The sequence below is a fragment of the Nematolebias whitei genome, chromosome 10, assembly GCF_014905685.2.
Source record: "Nematolebias whitei isolate Nwh7 chromosome 10, NemWhi1, whole genome shotgun sequence".
In the NCBI taxonomy this organism is placed as follows: Eukaryota; Metazoa; Chordata; class Actinopteri; order Cyprinodontiformes; family Rivulidae; genus Nematolebias; species Nematolebias whitei.
Window position 1 is genome coordinate 10952946 of NC_056507.1, and position 7512 is coordinate 10960457.

Sequence of the window (7512 nt, forward strand, 5' to 3'; positions counted from 1 at the left end):
GTTCAGACTGGTGTGAAGTTGTTCCACCACGTTCAGACTGGTGTGAAATTGTTCTACCATGTTCAGACTGGTGAACCTCAGCCCATCTTTACTTCTAATTGATTCGGCTAAATGATGTTTTTATATCCAGGATCGTTCAGACGTTCGGTCACTGAGCAGTTTTCGAGTCTCGGGGTGTAAATATGATCCGATGCCGGTTCTCCTCCTTCAGGCTCAGAAGAGGAAACATCTTCTGAAGATAAATGAAGCTTCAGTGGAACATGTTAAACAATCATTTATTGGACTCAAAGTCTAAAATGTATTAAAAGTGAATAATTACGAGACTAACTTTCTATTTTTCCTACATCAGATGAAACATTTTGTCCCTTCGTCCATCATCCCGTCTCCTCACATGACGTCGTCGCTGTCGTCCAGTCCACGGATCGTTGTGATCCTCTGCCTCGAACGTCAAAGAAACGAGGACGGGGCGGCCGTCCCGGGGCAGGGAGGTGCTGTGCGATGAAAAAGGGGGCAGAAAAAATTAGCTGCTGGAGATGAAAGATAAATGAATCCCATCCGAGTGTCTGGAGGCCCGTCTGTGGCCCCCGTACGAACCTGACCAGGAACCAGTCCTCTGAGAGAACTGCTCTGTTTCCCTGATCCTCGGCGGCCGTCTTTTTTAATAACAGATGTTCTGCACGAGTGAATCCAACAAACTTATTTAAGAGCCGAGCTGTAAACAGTTTGACTCGGCTGTTAAAGTCTGGTTTTATTGAAAAGGTTTGTTTTGCTCGGTCAGCTCCGGACGTTTCTGAGCTTCAAACGGGTCGTAGCTTTGATTCACTTCGGTGATTCAGAGAAGACGAGACGAAGTGATTCAAATAATAATTATGAGAAGTTGACATTCAAACACTGCTGCAGTTTTGTTTCCAGGTCTCATTGTGGTGAAAGACGCTCAATGCTTTTCTGTTGGGTTTCGCTTTAAAATAAGTTTCTGAATCCTGATTATATCTTGAACCAAATCCGAGAAGTTTTTAACTAAATATTTTAAACCAGTTACTCGGGTCAGGGGGAGTCTTGACCTCAGGTGGAGTTCAGGTATCGGGGCGTCTAGTCCCTGAGTGACGGCAGGATGCAGGGGATGCATTGATGGATTGGGGCCTCGTCCTCAGTAATGAGGGTGTTGCTTTGGTTGGTCAAGGTGGAGAAAGAGTTGAGTCAAAAGGCAAAGCTTTGGATCTACTGGTCTGTCTACTTTCCAACTCTCACTTGTGGTCATGAGGTCTGGATCAGGACCTAAAGAACCAGGTCCTGATTACAGACGAGTTTCTTTTGTTGAGTGGAGGGACTCAGCCTTAGAGATAGGGGGCGGAGCTCCGTCATCCAGGGGAGCTAGAAGAGCCGCTGCTCCTCTTCATCAAAAAGAGTCAGCTGAGTGGATTCATCTGATTAGGATGCCTCCATTTGGAGGTTTTCTGGACTTTTCCATATGGGAAGAGACAGTGGAAGAGGTTTTCTCTGGTCTGGGAACACCTGGGTCCTCCATGTGGAGCTGGATGGAGAGTGTCCCTGAGAAGAGGCAGGTCTGGGTTTCTCTCCCGGATCTGCTGCCTCCGTGACCCGACTGCAGATAAACGATTGAAGATCTGCACTAACCTCTCTTCAGTAAAGCAGTGAAGGTTTGGAAAAGGCACCGGATGAGCAAAAGTTGGCTTAAATCATCTCTGAGTATGAACTATCGCCATCTAGTGGTTGTCATGGTAACAACTTTAAGAAGAAATACGACATTGAACACACTAAATGACGTGTTTGCATGAACTTTTTGTGAAGTTAAGTCCAAACATCCTTGAGAGTTTGAATATCGACACAAACAAAAAACACCTCTGGGATTACAGGGTCATCCGCAACCAATCTGGGATTATTTTGAGAGAAAACATGATTTATTTTCTTCAAACGTGTTTAAAATTCCTGCGACACGAGAGCTCTTTGAGGACATTTGGAAGCATTTTGGAAACTCCTTCATGAATGTTTACAGATATTCACCCTCAGAGAGACGCAGTCGATGAAACCAAAGTGTGACAAAATGAGAATCAGGAAGAAACTGCAACTAAACTGAGACATAATGGAGACACTTGTTGCTTATGGGAAATAAACAGAAATGTTCCAAAGTCACGCAGAACATCTAAAAGTCACGTGAAAAACACAAAAATCCCTATTTTATACCGCTACAAATCGGTTTCCTCTCTGTTTGCAGTCACATGCACACAAATGTGTCTTAAGTACCAAATTAGTGTCAGTCCAAGAAATAAAAACATTTTTTATCATGTTTTTACATCTCCAACTCATCTCCAGCAGTGAAATACAACCTGAAAATCTGATTTTGTGTCCTCTGAGGGCAATACATCGACCAAATTAAATGAATTAGTTTGTTGAATGTTTGTCCTCATGCATGATTCACATAAATTAAATGTTTTTTTCTTTGTGTTTTTTTAACCACGGTTCTGTGACTCGGCCACAAAGACGAGCTCCTAAACCCTCGTCTGAGCCGACGACTTTCCCTGCTTGTCTCGGCAAAGTTGCTCCGTGCATTTTGGTGATCCACATCCTCACACTAGCTGTTAATTATAAAATCTTCATAGTTAAAAAAAGCAACTTTATCTCAATAAGAGCAAAATATTTAGTTTTTCTTCTGCGTCAAACGTCAGGAGATCGTAGAGAAATGTGTTTTTTTCTTCTCTTTGGTCCAATAATCTCATTAAGGCCAGTTTGTGGGATTATGTTTGCCCTTAATTGTCCCTCTGAAAGGCTTTCTAAGATCCTCTTTATGTTGCTTAGTGACATTTTTTATATAATTTACTCCAGAAGTAAAGATTCCTCATTAAAACTGATTTTAAAGTCCCTTGAAAAAACTCCAGCCTTCTGATGTGTTTCTCTGCAGACATCTTGTCGCAGAATTTACTCATTTTTTTCTTGTTTTTATCACAAATATCAAGAATCCAACAGAAATCCTCCAAAACATCAAAGAAAAAACACTTTCTTATATACATATATAGTTCCTTTATTGATGTATGGTTGGTTAGTGCTCTCAGGAGAGCCGAGGGGCAGGTCACAACATTTTGCTTCTAAAAATTAAGATTGAGATCATTTTCTTTTCTCTAGTTTTCTACAGCAGCAGGTGGTGGACCCACATAGAAGATGAACTTCTCATTCTTTGGTCCTCTTTCATCACGGTCACTTTTAGTCTGTGCCTTGGCCTCAACAGGAGGAGTTCTGGTGTCGGGTATGAGGGATGAGAGGATGGACTGACGGACCCGGGTCTGTCATGGTGAAGAAGCCGGGCGTGAAAAACGTTTTGTCACGTTATTTTAGGAGCACAAAGCAGCAGAATGTCTTGATCCAGAACTGTAAACAATAAGCAGACATTGAATCAGAACCTAGAAGTTGAAGCTGAAATGGGACCAGATTTAAGTTTTTAGCCCCGCCCCTCCATGTAAACGAACAAAATACACCTCAGTTAACTCTTTTCCAAATGTTGACTCGTGTTGATTCTTGTCGTTTTTTTCAACACGTTCAGCTGTAATTAGTCTTTTCATGCTTTAAACAAAGGTCACGTGACATCACAATTGTGTACGGAGGGAGTAGGTGGGGCTTAGAGCACAGACGCTGGTTCCAAAAATCCAACATGGCAGTAAAACAGTTCCTGTTGGCTTTGACTCCAACAGCGAGAGAAGGCGGGAACACGTGGTACATCAGTCCGATATGTCTGTGGTCTGGACCCAAACAGATAAAAACGATCAAAACTTTACGTGACCCTCATTTCTTCACAGTCGGTCGCTCCGCTGGCCTCAGAGATGAGGTGAGGAGCTTGGACCGCTGCTCCTGTTCGTCCAAAGGAGGCATCTGAGGTGGTTCGTCTGATTAATGTCCCACTGGGAGGAGTTCCAGCAGAGCCAGAACTCACAGGAGGGATTACATCTTCTTTCAAACTAAAATCGTCTTGGGATCTCCTGGAGCAGCCGTCAGCACCTCCTGGTGACTTCACAGGAAAGTGGGAGACAGTGGATGTATGGACGGACTTTGAAGCAGGTTTTCCTTTGACCAGTCTCACCTCGACTCAGGTCCAGACAGTCTAGTCTACATGTTTTTTATATAACTTTGTCTCGATGTTGACCGGGTCGTCGTAGCACAGCTGCCCTAAACTTCTATCCAAGACAAATACAACAGGTGAAAAAAGGCCTTTAGCTCTTTAAACTCAGTGGGATGCTTTAATATTTGGAACCGAGGGCAAAAAGTCCGACTCCTGAGGCTGTTTCTTTTTCTTCTTCTTGGGTGCAGTATACAAGTTTCCAACTGACATTAAATGCATCACAGAGACCACAACCCTGACTGCGTCAACGCACCTCAATAATGAAAAAGAGAATGTGGAAAATGATCTCGAGTGGCATGTTTGAACCTGGACGACCCGCTCATCCACCCACGACTCACTCAGAATGAGAAGCAGCGCAGTCGTCTCCAGCGGTGGTTTATGTAACTTAAAGACAACAAGGGAGCAGCGAGAGCCTGAAAGTCCAACCCTGCTTTGACCCAGTTTAGCTGCTCTGGTTCTCCACTCTGGATGCTTGTCGCCCGCCACTCAAGGTGGAGCGCTCATGTTTGTCCAGTCTCGTTTGTCTGTATTGTTAGCAAAACATCTCATGAACCGCCAGTTGGATTTTAATGAAACTTACGGAAAAGTCATTTGGCGCACATCCATTTTTGGAGTTAGCCCAATTCAAGATGGCCGCCCCACCCCTTGCAATAACTCAGCCAGTTTTACAGATGCTGCGCTAAAATTTGGTGTGGTGGTAGCTGAGGGTCGTCCACACCACAGACTCTGAGCGCTACATATTACGTGGCATATTTGATTAAAATTTTCCCATCAATTGTTACAATAAATTGTCTGTTAGCAAAATATTTCATGAACTAGTGCAAAGGTTTTCATGAAACTTTCAATAAGAAATCGTTAAATGTTCAGCTAATCAACCGTAGCTACATAAATATGACTACACCTTACTCTAAATGGCACATGACGTTTATGTGATGTCATCTCCATCACATTTTGTTAGATGTGCTGTGGCGGCCATCTTGAATTAAAGCTCTACCATGAAGGTGGCGGGTGATATGCATTCCTTCGAGGATCGCCGGGCCTCTGCTGCGACTCAGCCGGTCCCGGCTGGTGACCCCATCAGGTGAGTCAAAGCAGGAATCCTCTAAAACACGAGGCTCCGCAGTGAAAATTCAGATTTATCTGATATTCTCAGACGTGACGGGAATGAAATGAAATTAAATGTGATGCGCTGCTGCTGTAGTTTGTTCCTCTCAAGGTTTCTGCTCAGCTCGCTGTCATTAGCAGAGCTTTGGACCCGGCGGTTTCATCCGGCCTCTTTGTTTTTTTCATGCTGAAGGAGTCGCTGCTGTTTTATTATCTGTTGTGATGATTGAGTGATGAGGACCATCCTACCTTCCTCCTCTCCGCCCCGCTCTCAGGCCGTTACACAACATCATCTTCATCCTTCATCTCCTCCTCCTCTGCCTTTCCTTAAGTGTTCCTCTTGTCTTCTACACAAGCGATAAGTGGCCATGCACGGTTAAACGTTTCACAAGCGCCTGAAACGCGCTCTGAAAGCAGAACTATGTGACCACCTGGACCCTGATCCGGTCCAGGTGTTTCACGTGTTTACAGGAAATGAAACGTTTCCATCGGGAGTTTGATCTGAAGGAGCTCCTCTAACAGGAGAAGGAAGTCGTGTAAAGGAGAAGTTTCACACGTGAATTCAAGCTGATTTGTTGCATCTTGTCCTCCGCTGTAACAACTCTGAATTAAATTCACCGTTTCATGCCACTTCAAGGAATAACAGGTGAAGGTTGACCTGCAGCCGCCTTGATGAGTTTTCAGATGATTATTATTGGGAAAAAATACCGTTAGTTTTTATTTAGTTAGTTTATGGTCTTGTTTAGATGTATCTACAGTTTGTTTTTACTCTTGTTTTATGTGACTAGCTTCTCCAGCCCCACTTCCTGTTTTATTTTGAAAAGTTTTGATCCTCTGAGCATCTCAGTCATTCACAAACAGCACAGCTGCATGACGTGTTTTCTGATTACTTCTTTAGTTTGTCAGTCTCTTGGTTTCGTTCCTCTCCTCACATTGACCTCTCTGGGTTGGGGGTGAGGTTCTGCTTCAACTGGTGGAGTTCAGGTATCTCAGGGTTTTGTTCACGAGTGAGAGAAGAATGGAGCGAGAGATTTACAGACAGTATTGCGTACTCTGTGCTGGTCCGCTGTTGTGAAGAGAAAGCTGAGCTGCAAGAAGAATCTCTCTGTGGTCAGGATCTCTAGGTAGAGACTGAAAGAACGAGACTGTGGAAAAAGACGTTCGAAATGAGCTTCCTCTACAGGAGCTGGACTCTCAGAGAGAGGGTGAGAAGTTCAGTTCTCCAGGAGAGACTCGGAGTAGAGATGCTGCTCCTCCACATCAAGAGGAGATCGTTGAGGTGGTTCAGACATCTGTCAGGATGCTCGGACACCTTTTCATGGCATATACAACTAAGAGAAGACCCCGGGGAAGACCAGGACACGCAGGAGAGACTATGTGTCTCTGCTGGTCTGGAACACCTTGGAGTCCTCCCAGAAGAGCTGGACGAGGTGGCTGTGGAAGGAGATGTCTGGACCTCCCTGCTCGAGCTGCTGCCCCCGACATCAATAGATGGATCAATGGATTTTACCTAATCAGAGAAGTTCTTGGAAGGTATCAGCAATTTTCTTGTTAAGGTAATTTCAAACGTCCGTAAGTCTCCGCAGGTTTCCAGTTTGTGGACGTTTCTTTCAAGATCTTTCCTTTCAGTCACAAATTCTCTACTTTAGTGTTCTGTCCATCGTTGTAACATTTTAGATCAACGGTCGTTAGTTCCAGTCAGAGTCAGTTTCTTTATTGTCGTTCGCACCACATGTGGTATAAGTGATGCAAATGAAATTGTGTACAAAGGGTCCCAGTTACATCCAACAATAAAATGTAAAAGAAAACCAGTAATAAGATCTAAGATATGAACTAAGAAAAACAATAAAAACAACACGTCGAACAGCAGCATGAACATGAGTCTGTGTGAGCAGATGAGTACGAATGAACACAGCAACATGAAACAGATCAGCAGCAACATGAAACAGATCAGCAGCAACATGAAACAGATCAGCAGCAACATGATGTGATTTTTTTTCACAGTGATTATTCTGGTTAGAGATTCATGAGTCTAACAGCCTCAGGGTAGAAGCTGTTCCTCAGTCTAGTGGTTCTACACTTAATGCTCCTCAACCTCCTTCCTGAGGGGAGCGGGGCAAAAAGTGTGTGCTGGGTGAGCGGGGTCCTTCATGATACAGGTGGCCCTCTTCTTACATCTGGAGGTGTCAGTGTCTGTGATGGTGGGGAGGCTGACTCCAACAGTCTTCTGTGCAGCCTTCACCACTCTCTGCAAAGCTTCTCTTTCTGCAGCTGTGCAGCCT